This window comes from Gouania willdenowi, chromosome 11, assembly GCF_900634775.1.
Source record: "Gouania willdenowi chromosome 11, fGouWil2.1, whole genome shotgun sequence".
NCBI classification, from domain to species: domain Eukaryota; kingdom Metazoa; phylum Chordata; class Actinopteri; order Blenniiformes; family Gobiesocidae; genus Gouania; species Gouania willdenowi.
The window spans coordinates 23,874,435-23,899,100 of NC_041054.1; positions in this window are offsets into that span (position 1 = coordinate 23,874,435).

A 24,666-nucleotide genomic window follows, 5' to 3' on the forward strand; every position below is an offset into this window, starting at 1 on the left:
ACATTCCTTGGTCATAACATTTCAGCTGAAGGGAAAGAACTTACTACATCACGTAGAGAAGCAGTACAAATGGCACCAAAACCGCTTACCGTCAGACAAATGATGGCCTTTTTAGGCCTAGCGAATTATTGCAGGTCGTGGATCGTTGATTATGCTATCATAACTGCCCCATTACAGAACCTAATGTTAGATACACATCAAACTTTAAGCGCACCTTTGCAGTGGACACCTGACGCGGAAGAAGCATTTACAAAAGTGAAACAAATCATAACAGGAACAGGGGTGATGGCGCTGCCAGATTACAACAAGCCATTTACACAGTCTGTTGACTGTAAGAACGGTTACATGACATCAGTACTACTACAGCAATACGGTGAGAAGCAACGACCAATAGCCTATTACTCTAAACGATTAGATGATGTGGCTAGGGCACTTCCCCATTGCGTTCAGGCGGTTTGCGCCGCAGCCATGGCTGTGCACGCGTCTGCTGAAGTAGTGTTGTTCCATCCTTTGACACTGTTAGTCAGCCATGCAGTTGACATCCTGTTAACACAAACAAAAATGTCATTCTTATCTCCTGCCAGGTTTTTACACCTTACTAACACCTTGTTGACCCCAGCCAACCTCATTTTAAAGCGCTGTGCTGCTTTTAACCCAGCTACATTGATACCAACAGCTGACGATGGGACACCGCATGACTGTGGACAGTTAGTGTCAGTGACATGCAAGCCACGTCCAGATTTGACAGACATTCCATTGGAAGGCGGAGATGTAGTTTTTGTAGATGGCTCCTCCTCCAAAGCACCTGATGGAACAAATCATACTGGTTATGCAGTAGTTACATGCGACACTGTGTTGAAATCAGGCAAATTGGCTGGAAATCAGTCTGCACAGGCAGCTGAAATCGTGGCCTTGACAGAAGCCTGTAGACTTTTCAAAGGCAAGAAAGTCACAATTTACACTGATAGCCAGTATGCTTTTTCCACAGTTCATGTGTTTGCTGCTCAGTGGGCTAGGAGAGGTATGAAGACATCTAGTGGAAAGCCTGTGCAACATGCCTCCCTGTTAAAAGACCTTCTTGCTTCAGTCCTCTTACCTACATCATTGGCGATATGTAAATGCAAAGCACATACTGGCGCCACTGATGCTGTCTCTCTGGGCAATGCAAAAGCTGATGTTGAAGCTAAAAAAGCTGCTTTTACTGAAGCACTTACTGTCCAGTTGTTGCCTGTTGATGTTGTACCACTTTGCTTGCCGGATGAAGTCCTGATTGATATGCATGTTAACGCTCCTGAAAGTGAGAAAACGAAATGGGTGACTGAAGGTGCTGTTAAAAATGACTCTGGAGTATTTATGTTAAATGACAAGCCATGTTTGCCTAGATGTTTGTTTGACGTCGTTGCTAGAATGAGCCATGGGTTGGCCCATGTCTCAACAGGAGGGATGGTAGACATAGTCAAACAGTCATTTCATATACCACTAGGACTCCAAACCCATTTTAAAAACTTTTGTCGTCAGTGTATCATCTGTTGTCGTCATAATCCTCAGGGTAATGTTAGGCCCCCTCGGGGTAAAACACCAGCTGGTACATATCCTTTTGAGGTCATTATGATGGATTTCATAACACTGCACACTATTCAGAGGTATACGTATTGTTTGGTTCTGGTGGACTCATTCTCAAAATGGGTCACCATAGTGCCCGCTAAAACAAATGATGCAATGACAGTGGCAAAGGCCCTTTTGACACGAATAATACCTCAACATGGCATCCCACGACAGATTTGGAGCGACAATGGACCCCATTTTGTTAACAGAGTAATACTCCTGCTGACAGAGGCCATGGGCATTGAATTAAAACATCACTGCTCCTACCACCCGGCTAGTGCTGGATTGGTAGAACGCAACAATGGTACCATTAAAAACAGATTAAAAAAAGCTGTAGAACAAACAAACAGGCCCTGGCCAGAGTGTGTTAACCTGGTAGAAATGTACATGCGCATAACACCAAACACACAGGGTTTGACCCCCTTTGAGGTTGTCACAGGACGACCTTTTCACCTACCCCTCACCAGTTCTAAGTGGGTGCAGGATCAGGAGGGAGAGTTGGATCCAATAACAAAATGGATGGTTAAATTATTCACAGATGCTGAAATTGTTGAAGCTAATACACTGCCTAGTCTCTCTTTACCTGTTTCAGATCCCCTTCGTCCTGGTGATTGGGTCCTCATCAAGGTGATTAAGAGAAAACACTGGTGTACTCCACGGTGGGATGGTCCTTACACAGTTCTGCTAACCACACCAACTGCATTTAAGATAGCTGAAAGACAGACGTGGATACACCAATCACACGGGAAAAAGGTACAGAAACCCACCACAGCAGGTGATACACCCTAGTAACACAGAGATGGATCTGTTGTTCCTCCTCCTCCTCGTGGGATCCCAGGAAGTGCTAGCAGGGGCTCTAAGCTCACCTTGGTATGATTACATAGGTAGATGCCCCGGGGGCTTTAACCTCGTTATGTGCATACCACAAATACCGGACATTTTAAGTGACGTTACAATTCCACTAGAGGCTCTGGCTAATAAAGGCTACACACCATGGAAACATGGTAAGGACTATGTAAATTATGAATGGTACATGCAAGTCCGGGGAGCAGACCAATCATGGTCTACTCATGGTTGGTCTGAGGTACTCCTCCATACAAGCTACACCCCTATTACCTGGCCCCTCACACCATCTACACGTACTGTTACAGCGGCATATCTGTCATTGCGAAAAACAATTGTTCAGAAACAAAAAATCCTACTCCTAACCGTTAACACCACCGCGGTACCTCCTTCTTGTTTGCTTATGGGATTCTGCCCTGACGTACAAGGGACAGATCCCATCTTTTGGGTGGATATTTGTATTACACCTCCGGCCACTCCCATTGTAGTTAAACCACGCATGGACATAGTGTTATCACCTGAGGTTAGACAGAATATACGAGTTATAAATGCAAAACCTATGCCAACAGAAGAACCTGACTCGTTACTCGCATTACTGTCTGAACAGAATAATCACGTCCATCATCGTCTGCGCGCTAATTCTTGGTACCGTATGGTAGAACTATCTGCACGAACAGTAACTAATGATAGTTGCTATGTTTGCTCACATCTGCCGCACGCTGTAACATCCCCGACTCTGTTGTCCGCGTCCCTGCCAGCCCCTGACTCAAAGAAAGTACTAGAATGTTTACAAAATAAGTCCGCGACCCCGTGCCCTCCTGTTCTACCAATGCTAAAAACCCTCGAGCCCCTAGGTCAGGCTGCTAAACACCTAAACACGAATGCTGTCCCCTGTGGTAATTATACTCGCTGCTATCCGTTATGCATACGATTTATTGGTCCACCAACTAACACCAAAGGTCTACCATCAGTAGACATAAACCATTGTGCTACCGTTCAGAACGTTCGTACGGTTGTCCCAATGTTTGCTAGAGACGGTGTTTGGTTGAAGTGCGGTGATAAAGTTTATCCTTCCCCTCCAATTAATATGTCAGCCGTTTGTGTACCAGTAGCAGTCACAGATGGGTCTTTCATAGTTCATATGACAATGCCTAGTCGTTCTCGTCGTGAGATTATAACCTTCACACCTCATGATGCAATATGGGGCTCGGACGTCCCTCACGAACATAGATATTGGTCAACTAGTCAAAAAGTCGTTCATGCTCTTTTCCCTAATATAGGCGTGGGTAAGAATTCCCTTATGGTAGAGACCCTCCAATACCGCTTTCACATGCTTCTTAATGCATCTTTAGCTGTTAATAACAAAATGAATGCTAGAACAGCGGCCACCGCGCAAATGGCTATTCAGAACCGTATGGCTTTAGATACGATTTTAGCTTCCACAGGTGGTGTGTGTGCTATGGTGGGTGCTACCTGCTGTACATACATACCTAATAACTCCTCGGAGTCCATCGAAGACGCCCTGCAAACACTCCGCAACCTGGAAGGTGCCATGTCAGCTGACGAGTCCAATGTCCATTCATCCGGGTGGGACTGGCTGTTCCAAGGCTCCTGGTTCCAATTCCTGCTACGTCTGGGTCTCCCTCTTCTGGCTGTGCTGCTGGTCGTTGGTCTTGCCTGCTGCTGCATCGTCCCCTGTGTGAAGAAAGGCATAGACAACATGATCATCGGTGCTATGCAGGTTCAGGCCTCCCCAGAGTACCAACTCCATGTTATGGGTCTCTCCCCATCTGCCCCATTGATGGACTAAGACCCTGCCACACCTTCCCATCATCACAGTGAGCGGTAAAGGTTCACTGCTACTGAGGGTTATGTGCTGGTAACCTCTGACCCTCCCTTACCAACTCCAAACACACACTGAGACCTAAAGCCCTATTTTCAACACCATGGTTTTGGGTCATCAGTTGTACATACACCCTGAACTGTCTCCAGATCACCGTGGATCAGAATCGATGTTCGCCCCAGCAGGGGGGGACGGTGGGGAATTTTTCCCGTACTAGCTGTCGGGTTTTCGCCCCACCTCACGGTGGTCATCCCTGTTGTTTTGGTTCTATGATGGCACCGGGTAAACCTGTGAAGACGCCCGTCTGCTTGATGTTTTCCAAACCCACAACAGGGCGGATATGTAAGATATGTTATAGTCTGTGTGGTTTTTATTACTTTATTAGTTATAGTTAAATGATTAAACGATAGTTAGAATATGAAATTATCCATGATTAACTGTGTGTGTGTGTGTGTGTGTGTTTGCAAAACATATCCATTGTCCACCATAGCTGGTTTAAACTAGTTTGGGCCAGTGTGGGTATGTGACCCACTGCATGGACATATGAGCCGTTTCTCCCCCAAAGTTTTTGTGTTACCATATATGGTATTAATCCTGCACCCAGAGCGCTGTTGCACAGCCCTCTGGGTGTGGTCTATGTTTTCTATAATAAATACCTAGTTCTGAGGCATCACCATCAGAGCAATCCAACTTATATCGGACTTTTGTGTCTCTTTTTGTTGGGTTTTTCTCCGAGCTGCAGCTCGCACCTCTCTGCCTCTGGTCGCCTTTTAAGTCAGATAGTGTTTTTCTCCCTGAGATGTGATTGCAACGGTCTTAACGTATTTAGACCCAACATTCACATTTTAGCAACGGTCTTAACGTATTTGGACCTAACAGGGGTGCTGTGAAAAAAAGTTGTTTTTTTTTCTTTATTGTCATATACACTTCAGTGCACATAGCCAGGGTCTGTAATGCACAGACATCATCAGTTTTCAGATGAATATATGAGCTATTAGTGAAACTTCACAATAACACAATAACAATTCAATTGATTTGATCAGCTAACATGAACCTGAGTCACGACACCATCTACGTTTATGTCACGCGGCTCTATAGAGGGTTTTCACAGTGTTGCAGTAATCGGAGGTAAACAATACATGTTGGAGGCATTCGGAAAGAAAAAAAAAGCTCCTCAAAATGCGTTATAGATGCAAAGGCATACAGAGAAGGACTTGGTCCAAAGGAAAGGGCACCATATTTGGAAAAGTTACACTTTATTGGTGGTTCAGATCAGTGACGTGCAGTCAGGGTAGGCAAGGTAGGCAGTGCCTACCCAAGGGTGAATTGATATTTTGATTATTTGTTTTAATTATAATATAATTATATATATATTTTTTTTCAATTTCCAATACCCTACAGTACCTGTAAGTTTGAAAGTGTCAGCATTTTTTGCTTTTCATAGTCAGAAAATTGTTCGGAATTTCTACAGTGAATGGAACAAAAGGAAGGATTGGCATTGTGGATGCTCCTCACTGAGGCTGTTCTGAGTTGTTGTTGTTGTCATTTTCTTTGGGTTTCTGTGTTTCCAACACAAAAAATGGATGCGCTGCCGTGTCATGAGATACAGTATATCTTGTTGGGAGAGTATGGAGGCTATATTAAATAATTGTTTATGTTTCTTTAATGGTGTTTTAAGATGTTGATTTTGTTAGATGGCTAAATGCTTGTTCATGTGGATCTTGTTGGGTTTTTTCTTTCTTATTATGAATTTTATATTTTGATAAGCGCATTGAGATGACTTTGTTGTAAACTGCGCTAAACAAATAAAGTTCAGAATTTAACTGAATTGAATTAACACTTGCCAGCAGAAACATATGAAATTGTCATTGGTGTTGACATTGGTGGTCTCGATTTGGAACGCCCTGCCTACCCAACCCTAGTGCTCACGGTAGTGTTGGGGTGGTCAAGACCGGTCTTGGTCTCGAGACCGGTCTCGAGACCAAATTTTAAAGGTCTTGGTCTTGTCTCGGTCTCTGAAGCATTTTGACTCGGTCTTGTCTCGGACTCGGGCTGCCCGGACTCGGGATTTTCCGTCAAGACCGTTCGAGACCAGCACTAATTCCTGCTATTTTTAAACTTTTTTATAATGTGATAATAACACGGAGAAGAACGGGATAAAACAATCCTTTAGTCATTATTTAATCCACCCCGTATAATGACCGCAACCTTCCTTAATGTGACTGTGTGTGTGTGTGTGTGTGTGTGTGTGTGTGTGTGGCTGCGGTGTCAGTTTGGACCGCGGAGCAGAAGGGAGATATGAACTAATCACCGGTAATAATCCCAGTAAAACTCCAGAAAACAATCACCAGTAATAAATATTATCTCCCTGGTAAAGACAGTAGCTCTAACAACTGGTAAAATGATAAACTGATGATATTACAGCCTGTGAAGGCTGGATAGGGGACGCACTTACTCTGCTTCTGGGTCCTAGTGCCAGCCGAGCGATAAAGCCTGTTACTTTTACCGTGTTTACTGAGGTCCGTGTGTGTTTAATAAGTCCGTGTGTGTTTAATAAGTCCTTGTGTGTCCGTGTGAAAGTCTGCATGTTTATGCATCTGTTTATCCACTCTTTTCATTATATCCATGTCTTTTAAGGCTTTATTACATAATATCGGCTGTAGTCCGGGCCGCCGCCATCTTGGATTATGTCGTCACCAGCGCGTCATCGCCGCGCATCACAGAATGAGTCAAATAACTGTAAAGAGGTCTTATATTAGTCTATTATCTTTTAAAGTGGTGTTTTTTTTTGTGTCTTTAGACTCCAATTACATGTATGTATACAATATGTTCCCCACAATATAAACAGGTTCACAATATAATTAATTTTTATAGTTTCTGTTTCCAGAATAATAATAATAATTCTCAACAAGAACAATTGATTAATTTGTCACATGACTGTTCCAGGGGTTGAGTTTGTTTTATTTAGTTTCACATCTACCTGTAGCTCTATGTTTTTTACACTGATGACAACTTGTTTTTAGTTTTATTTCAGAAAGTTTCACTTTTACAGTTACAGTTGGAAACCTTTGTTAATTGAATATCCTAGTTATATTACAGCTGACATAAAAATATTGTTTTCAAATATGTAGAATAATTGTGAATTTATCAGTAGCAGTAGTAGTTTTAATATTTTAGTTAATTTTTTGCAGGCACCTTTTTTGTCCGTCAAATGTATTTAAAATAAACTAAAATTAAAGAGAGAATGTTATTTAACTGTTGAACCTTGTCATAATTTTATTTATTTATATATTTTTTTAAATTGAAAAAAAAATGTTTATGGTCTTGGTCTTGGTCTTGGTCTCGGCTTGTCTCGGTCTTGGTCTTGACTCGGTCTCGGCTCCCGAAAGTCTTGGTCTTGTCTTGGTCTCGGTGCATTCTGGTCTCGGGCAAGTCTTGGTCTCGGATAGTGCGGTCTTGAACACAACACTAGCTCACGGCAAGTCACTGGTTCGGATCCATACGATTGATCCAAGTCGGCTCCCTCGTCTTGGATCAATGACGACCTGGAGAGTGTTCCGTCTATTATTTATTCTGATATCGTCAGCTATCTGATTTTCCCGCCAAGCCTATACACAGCAAAAGACCTGAAATCTTATAAAAGTTTGGTTATTAGAAAAAAAATGGTCAATAATAAATGGGTCAGTTTTTCTCATACCTAATTACCTGCGGTTGCTGACTATTGTTCTCTGTTTGAGTAACATCACTTGATAAAGTCATTTTTAACATTCCACATTACAAAGTGAGTAATAAAAGTATGTATGATTCGTGCTGATATCATATCGGATCGATATCTGTATTGGCCAATACTCAAGGCTACAATATCTGTATCGTTTTGGAAGCGAAAAAAGTTGTATCAGGACATCCCTACAGAGGAGTGAACGGTGGTTGTGTGCACCAGAAACTCTTAGGGAAGTGCATCCAAATCAGAAAAATAAAAGTTTCCAAACAGAATGTGAAGTCTGGTCATTTCAAGAGGGAAACATGAACTAATATGAATATGAAAAACACTTCACAATTCATTATTGGAAGCTGTTTGTGAGAAAGTCATGTGGGGAAATGAAAAAGATGAAGAAAATATGGCCAGACAAATAAAAGAAACATGGAAAAAATGGGTCAAATGAGTTGTTTCAATTATTCATTTTTTTTTAATTAATTAATTAAAAAAAGTCAAAGTCAAAGCAGAAATTATCTCTCCTCTCTGTTATCTTTGTCTTGCCATCTGCTCTCATTAATGCCTGGAACCTTTGTGCATATGCCTGACAGTTAACACTTGCCTGTCAAATGTACTGAACATATGCAAAAAAGCCCATGTAAATCAGTTGATAACAGGTGTCATGTCATAATAATGACAGCATAATGTCAGCCTTATGTATAGGGGGTTTTCGCGGCACGTCATCACCGCGTCATCAAACCGGAAGTCGCCATGTAGTAGGTACAACGTCCACATTTTTTCGGCCCATTTCTTGTCAGGTAAGTGAATTGTTCATAGTAGCGGCTCTTGAAGGTATAGTGGACAATGTTTTTTTGGCTTCAAATTCCGGGTGGATCATCAAGACTACTGGTCTTCCTAGTTGTCAATCATTCTGGTGATATGTTTACGTAGGGACTTCGTACGTGCTCATGCCTGGTGCGCACCGGGTCCTTTGAAAATTGACTTTCACTTACAGGCAGTGAGTCTGACGTATAGGGAAATGTGCAAATCTTCTTTTGAAAGGTAAGTTTGCATCAGCAATGCCAACTCCAACTTGTAAACAGAGCTGTGCACGAGGAAAACTGGGCTCGTGCACGCTCTCTCATGCACATACAGTAGGCATTCCCTCTTGAAAGCAGTTAGTGTGTTGCATGTGCAGAGAGCGTTTCTTTTCTAAACTTTTGGATAATTGTCCACTATACCTTTAACTAATTTTCTAGTGTGATGATAATAATAATATAATTAATATCAAACTACTGCATGTAGCATTATTGAGTTAATAGAACATTTAATAGCCTGCTACCGTAGCAACACAGTTCTTAAAATGTATAGGCCTCCAAACTTTTATAAGATTGAAAATCTTCCGCTATGTATGGGCTTGGTGAGAAAACCAGGTATTTGGCGATATCATGATGCATAATAGACGGAAGACTCTTCTGGTCGTCACTGATCCAAGACAACGGAGCCAACTCGTATGGATTTGCATCACCAATAAATGTAACTTTTCCAAATATCAGGCCCTTTCCTGAAAACCAAGTCCTTCCCTGTATACGTTGGCATTTATAACAAATTTTGAGGTGCTTTTCTGTGATTTCGAACATTTATCCATCGCAGTGTTTACCTCCGAGTGCCTCCAATATGGCAGCGCATCAGGGTTACTGCCCAGTATGTGATGTAGGGGAAAACCCTCTATACCCCCGCAAATAAAGTGTCAAAATTATTTTAGTAATTTTGATGTAATCCTGGTAAAAGACAAACAAAAAAATAAATAAACACAATAAAAAAAAATAGTGAAAAACACACTGGTCAAATAACTTTTTTTGTATCCATTTTTGCATTGATTTTCCCCATAACGACTGACAAGAGACCAGCATGTAGTCTTCACTGTTTGTAGCTTTGAGAGAGAAATCCATCACCACAGAATACTGTAGCTACTCTGCTCTGTTCTTCTAGAACTTGTGACATTGTGTACCAGGGATGTATACACGGATTCATTGGTGCAGTGGCAGTGCTGATGCAGAGAACGGAGGAATTAGCCCGAAGCTCTCCTCTGTGTTTCCATCACCAGTGGAGAAGAAAAAAGGCAAGCGATGCTTCACAACACAACTCGATAAGTGACAGTGTGAAGGCAAGGCTGCTACGAGTTCTCACACGCACACACACACGCACACGCACACACACCTTACCTCTTAGTTTTTACTCTCAGACTTCACAGAGAATAAGAGGCTCTTTCAGCAACAACAAAGGCCCAGTCAGCATGTGATTTTCCTTTTTTGAGGCTTGTCAAAAAATATTCCCCACAAAACAGTAATTTGCAAACTTTTTTGTCAGTAAAATGCCAAAAACAAGACCAAAGACCCATAAAAGATTGAGGAAGCTACCCTTTAAAAGGTTTTGTTATGGTCTGTATAGGGCAATTAATTGTAGGTGGTTGTAAGTAGTGAATCCTGAAGTGTGCATGAAATATGAAACATTTTTAGGGGATTTTTTACATTTACTTGTAGTTTTTGTAATTTCATTGGTTTAAATAACTTCAATATTTTATTTGGCATTAATGATATTTTAAATAAAAGCTGAATTCGACTTAAAGTACATGTATCTGTGATTAAAACATCAAATGGTTGTCATAGTTGTTGTGTTAATATTGTTTTCAACTGCAAATTTGCGAACGTTTTGCTTTCTTGTTGGACATAGAATGAGTTAACTGTAATTTCACTCGGGCTGTGAATATTATTCAGTTAACTTTTTTGCTCTATTAGAAAAATACAAATATTTTGCCATTCTACCTTCTGTCTCCTCCCTTCTGACACCTCTCGACCAATGCAGGACCAGTCTTTACCTTAAAACATCCATGGTACATTCTTTTCTAATAATAGCTCTTCAAAATAAAACATATGTAATATACCTGTTTAACTTTGTATGCACATTGCATTTTTCATCTGCTGATGCCAGAATACTAACTAAAACAAACAGAGAGCATCTTTCTCCAGTATTGGCTTCCTGTAAAATCTAAAATAGAGTTTATAATCCTCCTAATAACATACAAAGCTCTACGTCATCAAGCTCCTGTATATCTTAGAGACCTATTAGTGCCCTATTGTCAGGGCAGGTCACTCCACTCTCAGTTTGCTGGCCTTCTGGAAGTTTCTATCGTGTCTAGAAGTAGAACAGGAGGAAGAGCCAGGCCTTGGAACCAGCTCCCAGTCTCGGTACGGGAGCCTGCTACTCTCTCCACCTTTAAGGCTAAACTCAAAACCTACTTATATGCTGAAGTGTATACCGTATAATAGCATTAACTTAACCACTAGAGTGGACATGGGCTCGTCCGTAAATGGTCACATTTTAGAGTCCTTGGAGTCGCTGTTAGATTTTATATAAACGAGAAGAGATTAAAATTTTGATGTGTCTGGTTATGATTTACAGTCCGCATAAACAGAAATCATAACACAATCTGATCGCTAGAGCGAACATGGGCTCGTCTGTGAACGGTTGCATTTACAGACCTCGCAGTCGCTGTTAGCTTACCAGTAAACAAGAAGAGATTTATCACCTTTATAATAAGTGCTGACTGGGCCACTGGGAGTGAGGTCCAAGGCCAAGGCAGGCTGACTTGATAATACTGTATCATGTTTTTCTGCAGTCAGTGCCTTCTCCTCGCCAGTCTTCTCTATTTCACGTGTCTTGAAGCTGATGATGTTCAGTTCCTGATCTGTGGTTCACGGCTCAACTAGTCTGGGACACTCTGATGTTCTATCTCTCTATCCTGTTCTGTTGGTCCTTCTGTCCACTAACCCCAACCAGTCACAGCAGATGGCTGCCACCTCTGAACCTGGTTCTGCTGGAGATTTCTTCCTGTTAAAAGGGAGTTGTTTCTTCCCACTGTCACTGAATGCTTGTTCATGTGGATCTTGTTAGGTTTTCACTTTCTTATTTTGATAAGCGCATTGAGATGACTTTGTTGTAAATTGCGCTATACAAATGAAGTTGAATGGAATTGAATTTAATCTTCTAAAACAGATTTTTTATTTCTTAGAAGAACTAATGCCATGTTTTTTAACTTAATTAAACCATTTAACTAGTGTTGTTCCGATGTGTCTTTTTTGGTCCCAACATCGCCACCAGTGCCTGCTCCCCGCACCAGGCCACCGACGTTGCCGCCAATGTCAGCATCTGACTTGCCCAGAGCTCTCTTTGTCTGTCTTATGGCCCGGGAGGGGCCCCCGAACTTCGCTCCTCATTCCTGTCTGGCCTCCTGCTCAGCAGACTGTCCGACCAGCGCTCCCCAGTCCTGATTATGGAAAGCTCTGCCTGGTCCCTCCTCCAGGACCCATGCCTCCCTCACTTTTTAGCGGAGTGCTTGGACACAGAATGATTGCTGGATCATTGTCAATAGCTTTGTTTCCATTACCCTTGAAAATGCACAAAAAAAAAAAAAAAATGCACAAACTAAATAGTTCAACAAGAACTGGTAGTGGAAACACCTGAATCTCGAAAAAACGCTAAAATATCTTTATGGCTTTCATGAGGAGGAATATCAGAGGTTTCAATATTGAAATGTGTTGCAATGGAAACAATTTTTATGCAATTACACGTCACAAAACTTGACCTACCTGGTCACATGACCACATATTTCATGGGAGTTACGAGGCTCCTGCCCAAAACAACCTTCAATGGAAACACGTCTAAATGTCAATTATACTTTGTCGACAAAGTCGAGCTTTTTATTAATCAAAGATATCTGATTGGTTATCTCAACTGACTGTGTCAGTTCACTGATAGCGGACAGGATTCTGCTCCATAGATACTATGGCCTGCTCTGTTGATTCACATGACGTCACTCACATTGCTGCATCACGACAACGCGAGAGCGCTAAATTCAGATGGAGGGCAAGAAGCCTGAGAATCTGCTGTCTGAAATAATCAAAATGCCCATGTTTTGTGCAGTTTACAGCTGCTCCAATTGTTGTAATCGAGAAAAGGAAAAGAGATTTAATAGAGAACCAAAGATTGTCGTTCACAAAGGTGAGAAATGTGAAAAGCTCACAGAACAACGTCGTAAAAAGTGGATTTTAAACCTACTTCTGAGGTCAGGAGGAGCAGAGTCTGCTGATGCCCGTGTCTGTAGCGACCACTTCACCAGTGGTAAGTTAGCGAGCTAACTTTGTTTTTGTGGCTGTGTTTATATTATAGCATTAGGTTGTCGTTAAATGCTCGTTTACAATTATTTATATTCTTTCTTTCAGCCCTGCTGAACACTGTGCACATAAAGCTGAGCCCCCCGCAGTTTCCTTAATGCCCCCCCATTTAATACGGCCTGGCGCCGACTCTGTCCTCAACTCTGACATGTGCTCCCACTTATGTGCTAACTTGGTGCACAATATCAAACAAATTGGACAGAGCGACCACCAGGGTGAGAGTGCCGTGCCCGCCGGCGCAGAGTGGGGTCTTGGTTTGGAGCGACGAACGGCAAACCGGGCCGGAGCCTGGTAGGGGACACATTCCTTACGAGCGTGCCTGTGGCAAGTCCGTCGTGGCCCTCGGAGCGGGCCCACTACAGGGGGGAGATGGTGAGCCCCCAACCTCTCCCCCTCTCCGGAGAGAGCCCTTGACCCCTCGGTGAGGAGGCAGGGGAACATAAAGACTTTCTGTGAATTCTTCTTCGTTGGTGCATGACGACTTCTTCTTCCGTTTGGCGGACTATCTAAAGTAGTTTGAAGGTGAGTTTGATGCTATAAATGGTATGATAGGTGTTAATAGTTTGTTCTTGCCATAATACAGTAAATACCATAATGCCAGCCTTTTAGTGCCGTATCAGGTCCCTGCTGATACTAGCATTGGTATTGGCACAACATTACTTTTAACTATTAAACCATGTTTCTGCTGGGGGTTACTTCCTGTTAAACGAGAGTTTTCCTCTCCATCGTCAATGAAATGTTGTTTTTTTTATTATTAAAACATTGTTATTTGTGATGAGTGCCATGAGCACACTCTGATGTGATTAGTGTCATATAAATAAGGTTGAATTGAATTAAATACAATAATTTAAAACTTCATTATAAAGTACTTGGAAGACTTTTTGGGGACACTTTTAGTTTGTTCCTCCTTCATGTTCTGTCTACTCAATCATCAGATACCAAGGGAGAGCAGGGATACAGACAAGGCCTGTTATCTGCACATGTTTTATGTCCAAATAGCACCTGTTCAGTAATGATAGATCAACACTGTGATGAAAAGGAGAAAGCACATTTAATTGGATGTTTACACGAGAAATAATTTCAACCATATGGATATGATTATTGCACCATATGCACCTAGGCACTTCATCCGAGCTCCTCAGTGGTTAGAAAAGCCACATATTTTCTTTGAAAACAGGAACAGTATTACCAAAGGATGATATATTACATATAATGTTAAAGAGGCTGTCAGAGAGTTGCCTGTAGTTCCTGAATGTGAGTAAAAACTCTTTGGTTTCAATGAGCATATGTTGGAGTTATGCAGTCATCCCTGCTCACAGGACACAAAAACCCAACATGAATAATTCCGAAAGATATTTGATAGGATCTAGACCAAGGGCGTAACGTTTATATGCATATGGGGGGGGGGGGTTGATAATTAATGCCCTTGGTGGGGTCTGGGGATCCTCCCACAGAAAAAAAAAATAACAAAATGCATCCAATTCTCCCCCAACAACTTAGAATTGTTGGTTAACATTTTGACGACCTCGTAATTATAGCAGCAGCGTTAGCAAACTTTTGACCCCTCCGTGCACCTGTGATTGGGCATACCTGCCAAGTTTTGGATTTGAAATTATGGGAAAATTTCTGCCGCCCGCTACGAGCACACCTCCACCCCAACCAAGCTCCAGTATCCCTTATACAGTATTTTAAGACAGGTGTACAGGAAACCTAAAAAACCCACTTACTAAATACAATTAGGTGATTGTGCCTAACGTTGTTGACATTAAAATGCTGTGAACGTTCCTACTAGGACTGGGCAATATGGACTAAAACTCATATCTCAATATTTTTTCTCACAATGGTGATATATGATATAAATCTAGATAATATTATTTCAAATTAAGTCTGACCAGAAAGACAATTCTGGGTTAAATTTGCTGATGCAAAATGCTACATTTAAACACAGAATAAAATGTGAAGAGAGTGATTAGGCTCAATAAACTACATTACGTCATAATCATATATGTATTTAGCAGAAAAAAGTGTGTATTTACACTGGAGCTGGTGATTTGCTTTGTTTTTAATTCAAAGACAGCATTAAATTAGCATTAAATGTAGGTATGAAAACCCACCTGATTAAAATATAGATCATTTCATGTGGCACTTGTGGCAACCAATCAGCCTCATATCAGAAGTCCACTGTCATCTCCACAGTCTTGAGCGGGTTCAGTTCCAGATGGTTCTGACTGCACCAGAGAGCCAGCTGTTCCTCTTCTCATCTGAAGGCAGACTCGTCCCCGTCCCGGATGAGACCGATGACGGTGGTGTCATCTGAAAACTTCAGGAGCTTCACAGAGGGGTCCCCTGAGGTGCAGTCATTGGTGTAGAGGGAGAATAGCAGTGGGGAGAGAACACACCCCTGGGGGGGCTCCAGTGCTGAGTGACCGGGTGCTGGACGTGAGCTGTCATCATATTTAGGTTTAGTGTGCTGAGATTCATCAGTTGTTCTCAATATTATTTTGCTCATGTACCCCCTTTCTTCTATTTCTGAATCTAACTACCCCCTTATGTCCAATTTACAACATTTTGCTCAGAATGCTATAAAAAAGAAAAGAAGAAGAAAAAAAAAACTAATATAGAGCAAAATAATGGAATGAAAGAGTGATAACACACATTTTAAATAATTTTGTTTTGTAAATAACTGGAATGAACATCATTCAGAACCTCCTGAATAGATTTATTTCTATAGTTTTTATCAATATAGTTTTTTTCAATTCATTTTCTAATCAGGATATTTTCCATCATTATTATTATGATGATCATTTTAAACTCAAATTAAACATATAAAACCCCATATTTTTAATGCTTTATTTTGGTAATTTTGCACTCTCTCTCAAGTACCACCATCGCGTACCCCTTAGGGTACACATACCCCCATTTGAGAAAAACTGGTTTAATGCATTTTAATATGCTGATCAGTCGACATCAATGTTGTAGCGTAATTCAGGATGGAGGGTTGGATGCAAATTCCTACACTGTGAATGGTTTTCACTTCAGCTGATGCAGGTATTGCACACAGTAACAGGTCAGACTGCCCTAAGCAGGCCAGATACAGCAGCTGTCTGATAATACACACTGAGGTCTCTTCACGGCTCTCCCATGTTTTCATATGACTAACAGAGACACCACTGAACAGCAGCAGATTCACTCAGACAGTTAACCTCCGAATCCCAGACAAGTCTGTCCATCTCAACCCTTTGACATAATAAACCCTGTGTTTGGACTCATTCATCCAGCACAAACAGTTAGGGTTAAGGGAATTGATCCCCAATTTGGCCATTAAATGGTGCGTCCCACCCTGATCCAAAATGGAACGCTGTTTGTTCTGTATTTGCATAAGTCATGTCTGTCAGTCCGTCACACACACACACACAAACTTCTAAATCTGATTATCATGAACAATATAAAATGCAGTTAATGTCAAGGCCAGCAACACTGTAGGACCCCCCCTCTCTGTACATAGACATAATAGTATTAAGCAATATAAATAGGCATACTATGTATGGGCTTTTAACAAACAAATCATACTAATAGGTAAACATTAAATAAATAAATACATGAATATTTTATTTAACACATATATTTGAAATGTTTGTAAAGATATCTGTATATTCTAGTGGTTTCCAAACTGGGGTACGTGTACTGGGTACTGAAACACCTTTCAGGAGGTACAGAGAAACATTTCAATTTATTTTTTAACACTACAGATTTTTTTTTTTTTTTTTTTTACATGTGCACAGACTGTTTTCATCCATCAAAAAATAAATTGTGGCACAACTCTTTAAGACACACCAAAAGGTGAAATTCAAGTTTTAAAATAAGCAAAACATCAGAAATAAATGAATAAAAAGGCCAAAATTCTAGTTTAATATTGGATGAGACACAGGAAAGAGTTTAAACGAGCCTATTTTCTTTTCTGAAAGGTGACAACCCTACTTGTTCAACATCCCACAGTGATGAGGTTGGATTGGAACCAGTGACCCCGTACAATTACGCCACCACAGCTAAGTTGAAGGATTGAACATTTATTTAGTGAGGTTGAACATTTTCACATCAATTATATGTGTATCAGCCAGGGAAGGTCTGTTTATTTAGTTAATAAAATGTATGTTAGGCCATTAAAAGTTAATTAATTCAAATATATGCTTTTATTACACCCAGATACAGGGAGGCTGTTCATTTATTTTGATTTTCAGTAAAATGTAAGGATTTTTGGGTTATTGATTTTATGGAGCACTTATCTGCCTGCTTGTTGAAAAAGTAACCACGTGCATTAATGTAATATATATATATATATATTTATATATGCAAGGATACATGCATATCAGTCTCCTTAAATTTGACTTGGCTTGTCCTTTCAATGAGGATGCATGGGTGCCTTATTATCCTGTAAGGTTGTGCATCTTCATTGCTCTCACAATTCAGTTCAATTACAATTGTCATGCATCACGATGCATAGCAATTCGTTTCATCCTCTATTTTTTTACATTAATGCACGTGGTTACTTTTTCCATCAGTAAATAACAAGCAGGCAGATAAGTGCTCCAAAAATCAATAACCCAATAATCTTTACATTTTACTGATCGATTAGAAGCACTTTAGATTCTATGATCATCTCATGTAAACAACGTAGACTACACACTTAATAAGAGGATGATTCTCTATGATTATAGCTAATTAAAAGGTGGTCGTTTGTATCATTTAAATATCAAAATCAAATCAAACAGTTACAATGATATTCATTTAATCTTAAAAGACTACATTAAAACCATTGATGAGTGAAATGTATAGATTAATTAATGAAATTTTTTACTCGTTTGCCTTTGTTGAGTGTTTCAAAACATGACAGATATATATTGCATTATTTTAACTAATGTCTTTCAGAATGATGATGTGGTTTCATATGAGCAAAACCTTAAACCTGGTCACAGACTGTCTCCATGGCAACCTAGGTGTTTTATCTTTGATGAATGAGCTGTTACAGTTACACCCTGGCTTAACTGAGCAGGATATCTGGTGGCCAAAAACTGTCCAAAAGTGGCAAAAACGTGGCAAGAAAAGAGTGAAAAGTGAGTAAAAAGCAGTCAAGAGTGACCAAAAATGGGCAAAAGAGGAACCAGGTGGTATGTAATGGCAAAGAATAGCTTAAATGGGCAAAATGTGGCAAACAATAGTGAAAAAGGGCAAAAATGTGGAACATAAAGAGGCAAAATGATAAGTAAAAAATAAACAAGTGGTTTTTATTGGGCAAAAGTTAGCTTATTTGGATGAAAAATGGCCAAAAAAATAAGAAAGGAAAAAAAAAAAATATTACAGTGTCAAAAAGAACTTGCAAAAACTGACAAAAAAATAGGAAAAAGGGACATTTATTGGCAAAAGGTAGCTAAAGTCTAAAAAAAAGGAAATGGGTTAAACTGGTTTAAAAAGTTTTCCCCTTTTAAGGTTTTCTAGGGGAATAATAATTAAAGACATAAAAAGCCACATGTTGAGCATCACTGACTTAATGAGTTCTACGTGGTGTTGCTGATAATGTAGTGGACTGGTCTGGACACAAAATGCTAGGGCTGAATTTTGGTCCCAGTCCCCCTTTGTGTTAAGACGTATATGATGTCTGGTAAAAATTGTTGCACAGCTTGATAACATCACAACTTATAGACAGGCAAATGTTGTTAATGCATTATTATTGTGTTATTACTTTTGTTATGTTTATATTTTTTTGTGTGCTGTTGCAGAGCAGCCTGAAGAGTGGTGGCCTAGTGGTTAAGGAATCGGGCTTGTGATCGGAGGGTCACGGGTTAAAATCTCATCCGGGCCAACACTGTGGGATGTTGAGCAAGTCCCTTAACCCCAATCCAGCTGCTTCCCGGGCACCTGCTATTGGCAGTCCACTGGGTAAAATGCAGAAAAGAATTTCACTACGGTGATGAATAAAAGTTACATTATTATTATTATTAAGACAGAAATGAAATCTGACCTTCATACAATAGAATGACTAGGTTAAAGCTGATATCCGGAGTTTCTGAGAAACGTCTCGATGTCCCGCCCTCAACAGCTCCACTTCCTTCCACTGCCTCTGCAATCAACCAGAGGCCACGCCTCTACTTTTCTGCACGTGCATCACAGAACATACAGTAACAAGGTTGCATCAGGTCACATTGATATAGGTCTATGGGTCAGGTAAGAGCCAAAATCATACTTACCTGTTTGCTGTTGAGACGCGCGGCCTTGTTTCCGTGCACAGTTCCTCATTCACTTTGATTGGCAGTCTCAAAAACAGGAAGTCAAAGCCTATTGGCTGGAAGCACTCGGTGATCGTTTCCATTTCCACAGGGGTCTATCGAACAAAGGAGGGACTTATATACATTAATGTATATGAATGACCACCAGCAGTAGACTATAGTAATTTCGCATTTCAAAAGAATGAAACATAAACATCTCAGAAACTCAGCTTTAAGGTCAGATAGAATACCACTATTTTTCCTGTTAAAAAACACACGTATATTCTTTTGTTGAATCTTTCAAAGTTAAATTTAATATACATGAAGATAATACTGACTGAATTTTCATATATAGTGTTGGGCACATGATTTGACATAAAAAAAGTACAACACATCTAAATACACACAAATATGATAGAAAAGCAAATATTGCCTGATTTTTGATTGTTCATAATATATATATATATATATATATATATTATTCACAAAATAAAGACATATTTATCGCTCTTTTAATCAGTTCATTCAGTGAGGGCAGATACGTTTATTTCAGTAGCTTGAATAAACATGTTTTCACGTAACCTTGATTTAACGTTACAGCAGCTTTGTTATCCTCTTAACGAGCCGGAGAAATAATAAACCATTAAAAATCCATTTGGCTAGATTAAACGAAGAAAAGCAATGAAAGGATTACTCTTTCTGGTTGACTTGTTGACAAAGTCAATGAAGAGCTGTGCTTTAAAAAGTGAAATGGTTGGAATATTGGTTCATTGGATTTGATTAAGGTTTGTTTCAACAGATATGGAGTGCGGCTGCTTTGAAAGCCAGTGCTGTAAACAAAATTCCTATTATGTTGTGATGAGTGATTGTCTCTCAGTGGAAAAACCATTTTAACTTCCCCCTGTGTTTCTCCTAATTACCTTCCTCCGCAGTGGCTATTTTAAAGAGGTAAATAATGATGTAAATTTTTTTTTTTTTATTACAATTCATCAGCTTCGCCTTTTGCTGCTGTTTGAACTGAAGAGGGCCCCATGTCATCATCTCTCATTAAGTAATGAATAGTGATTGGTATGAAATTACTTCACCCCACTCGGCTGCCTCTCCATTAGTCTGTTAATCAGCAGCATATGAGTACCAAGCTACACTAAATCCTCCTGCACGCTCTCCGTCTCTTCTCTTCTTCTAAAATACAAGTCGCCATTAGCATAATGAGGGCCAAAGCAGGCCAATATTTGCTCATAATCAGAATGCATTTATTCACATGAAGCTGTCCTGCTGCACACCTGCTCTTTTCTGTAATCTAAGGTTCAGGTAGATTCTCAAGCATCAAAACATGTTCTTTCCCGGACAATGTTGGACGTAATATCAGGAAGGTTGTTTGAGATTTAGCACACATAAATACATGATCCAAATTCTGCAACTTCAGTAGATCAGAGAAGAGGTTGTGCTGATCGTTCATCGTTCAAGAATCTTGAAAGTTAACGTGTTTGTTTTTTTTTGTTTTTTTTTCCACAAAGAGAGACAGCCATTGATGTGCCGTGAGCACTAGGGTTGGGTAGGCAGAGCGTTGCAAATCGAGACCACCAATGTCGACACCAATGACAATTTCATGTTTCGGCTGGCAAGTGTTAATCAAACAAAATCTACATCGTAAAACACCATTAAAGAAACATAAACAATTACTTAATATAGCCTCCATACTCTCCCAACAAGATATATCTCATAACACGGCAGCGCATCCTTTGTTTGTGTTGGAAACACAGAAACACGAAGAATTGACAACAACAACAACTCGGAACAGCCTGAGTGAGGCTGATCCACAAAGCCAATCCTTCTTTTTGTACCATTCACTGTGGAAAATATGAACAGTGTTCTGACTTTACCTTTGCTGAAGGTCTGGTAACTCAGGTGTTGGTCTCCCATCTTTTAAAAGCTGTCGTTTTTCCTCAAAAGAAAGTTTCTTTATAGTCTCTAGCGCTGTCATCCTGCTAGTGTTATCCCGCCCACTAGCTAGAGAAGGTAGCAGCACTCTGAACGTATGTATAGCATTTAGCATAGCACGGTTACGTCCAAAGGCAGCGTAGAGATCTGACATTTTACGTAAATGGTTTTCATATTGGGGAACTGACTGCACATGCGCAAACACATAAAAACATGCTATGGGAACAGAAGCAGAGCAGCAATGTGCCTTCGGGAGGGGGTGTGGCCTCCTCCTGCCTTACAGCAAAGTGAGACTGTGCAGCATCTCTACCGTACCAGGAAATAGCATTGTTGGGTCATTTGTGCAATGAAAAGCACAAAACGCTGACACTTTCAAATTAATAAATATATTCTAATTATATTAATTAGATTAAATAAATTCTAATTATATTATAAATAAAACAAATAATCAATATATCAATTCACCCTTGGGTAGGCACTGCCTACCTTGCCTACCCTGACTGCACGTCACTGGAGACAACCACTCATCACAACATGATAGGAACCCTGGCTTTCACAGCAGCTGTACTCCATACCTCTTGAAACCAGTTTAATTAAATCAAATGAAACAATATTCTGACTCAGCATGATTTGACTTCCAGATGTCTTAACCCTAGAACACTATTGCTAAAAGTAGCTATAGATCATTTTTATCCAATAAAAAACACTTCCTTTTGATGACCGCTATTGGTTTTGTGCAGTGCTTAATTTGTAAATCATCAGGTCCCGGAACAAATGCCGGCAACAAGAGAGAGACAAAAAATGTCAGGGGATATATTTTTTAAAGCCAAATGGGTCAATAATATCACGTGAACACAAACAACCAACTCACCTAAATGTTTAATAAAAGAATGATGAATTAGCGTTAAAGACGAAGCAAAAATTGCCCGTCACAGAGCTCATCAGTCTCACTCTGAGTGACAGCTGTCACATCTACCATGTTTCAGCACCAAGGACAGCGCTAAATCACTGCTAATTTAGCCACAAAGGTCACTAAACTTTCAGAATACAAAAACCCACTAATACAAAAGATTTACAAACTTTTACATCCATAAGGCCATAACTGCTCTAATGAATCAGCAGCACAGCAGAAAATGAAAATAAAACGTGTGCTTTTCCGCGATTTCCACTGAAACATCCATCGACTTCTTTACCTCAGGCTTAGCTTCACTTATTGGCTTAAAAAAACCTCTTTAAATCCAACTGCCTTTTATTTCTAGCCATTTTCTATCGTCTTCCAAGCTGACAGACATTTTTTTTTTGCGCAAAATTATACTAGGAAGCGTAGCGTGGGCGTGACCTGACTTTCCCTTTTTTTCCTCACTCGCGCACATTCAGCTTTGTGTGTACAATAACAGTTCCAGTGATTACAACTCAATAAAAGACACAGCTATCCAAATATAATACTTCAAAATTTGATCAAAACACCTAAAAAAATGAGGTGCTGGATCCAATCAAATAAGTCTCGGACAAAATCTGGGAGGTGCCGGATCTTGTTCCAGCAGGATCCGGCCCATATTAAGCTCTGGTTTTGCGGTGCTACTATTTTAGTCATGTGTCCCTCGGTAGCTTCAGCATTGTCTTTGATATTTGCCCTCTATCACAATTGAGATTTCCTTTTGGCTGTTCCCTTTTGAGGTCACCACAGTGAATTATTCGCATGGATAATTTGGCAAAGGTTCGAGTGAAAGTCACCCAATTACGTGATTGTAGAAAAAAGCGGGTTTTTTCGGAGTAGGGAAACACCCACACCTTCAAAGGCATCAAAGACAATGCTGAAGAACCCATGACACTCAGACAAATGCAATGTAATTAGAATCATGTAAATACATTTGCATTGGTTAAAATTACCCGTCAATAGAAAAAGTTGTCCTCCTTTCTGATTCATTAGCTTCTCAGCAAAAAACAAAAGATTGCAGCTTTACCGTAACATTGACAAACATTGCTGTAGTAAAGTGTTATAGATGGTTAGCCATGTAGCTAAGCTTGTTTGAAGAAAATGTTAGGTGATACATTTTTTGCTGAGGCTTTAAAAGCAAACAGTAACAGAAAAAAATCTGGAGAGACGATTACAAATAAGAAATGCCTCTCGGTGCATTTGTTCCATTTTCTTTAATATATTTCTGTAATTCTGGACTGATGCTGTCTTTGCCAGGGTACTTTCAAAAGTAATAATATTATTAACTTTTCATTTTACTCATTGAGTTTCCACCTAATAAAAAATTTTAGAAAATAATGGTAACATGCAGGTGCCAAAGAAGGTCTGAGGCTCTGTATCTTTATGTCTATGAGTTCGCTCAGGCCAGTGCATGCACTTTTAAATCCATCCCTGTCGGTGTAGATAAAACTAAACAAACTAGAACAAATGGAATATGTGCAAACCATGGACAGGCCTTAAATGTATTTTATCTGCATTGTGAGAATCACTTTACTAACCAATTAGAAGACTAAGGTTGACATAAGTCAGTTTCTTTATGTGGTAACTTGAATATTGCGGTAGTCACGTTTTTCACTTTGTGGTTATTTAGAGGGGTGTTGTATGGTTATCCCTGTTCTGGGTCTTATGCAGCTCTTTCCACACCAAGTCATGTTGTTGTCTTAACAGTGGTTGCTATTATATAATAATTTTAAATTCACCTACAGTATTTTCAGATATTATCTGATGATTATGTACCATGTCTAAGAGTGAATTAAGTAAGATAGATAGATAGATAGATAGATAGAAAGATAGATAGATAGATAGATAGATAGATAGATAGATAGATAGATAGATAGATAGATAGATAGATAGATAGATAGATAGATAGATAGATAGATAGATAGATAGATAGACAGACAGACAGACAGACAGACAGACAGACAGACACTTTATTCATCCCGAGGGAAATTCAAGGCATCCAGTAGCAGTATACAAGACATGCAGGGCAAGAGACGCAAGTGCAATAAACAGTGACCAATAAACAGTAAACTATAGACAGTAAAAAGTAGATAGTAAACAGTATAACAGTAATAAGTACAATAAACAGTGAACAGTAACCAATGAACAGTAAAAATAACAATAAACAGTAAACAATAAAACAATAAACAGCCGCTGTCCTCCCTCCCTCCCATACATAATATACTTGAACAGACATTAAACGGTCAGTCCAGACATTAAAAGGTGCAGAAATAAGTGCAGATGAGCACTGAGTGTCCAAACAATAGGTG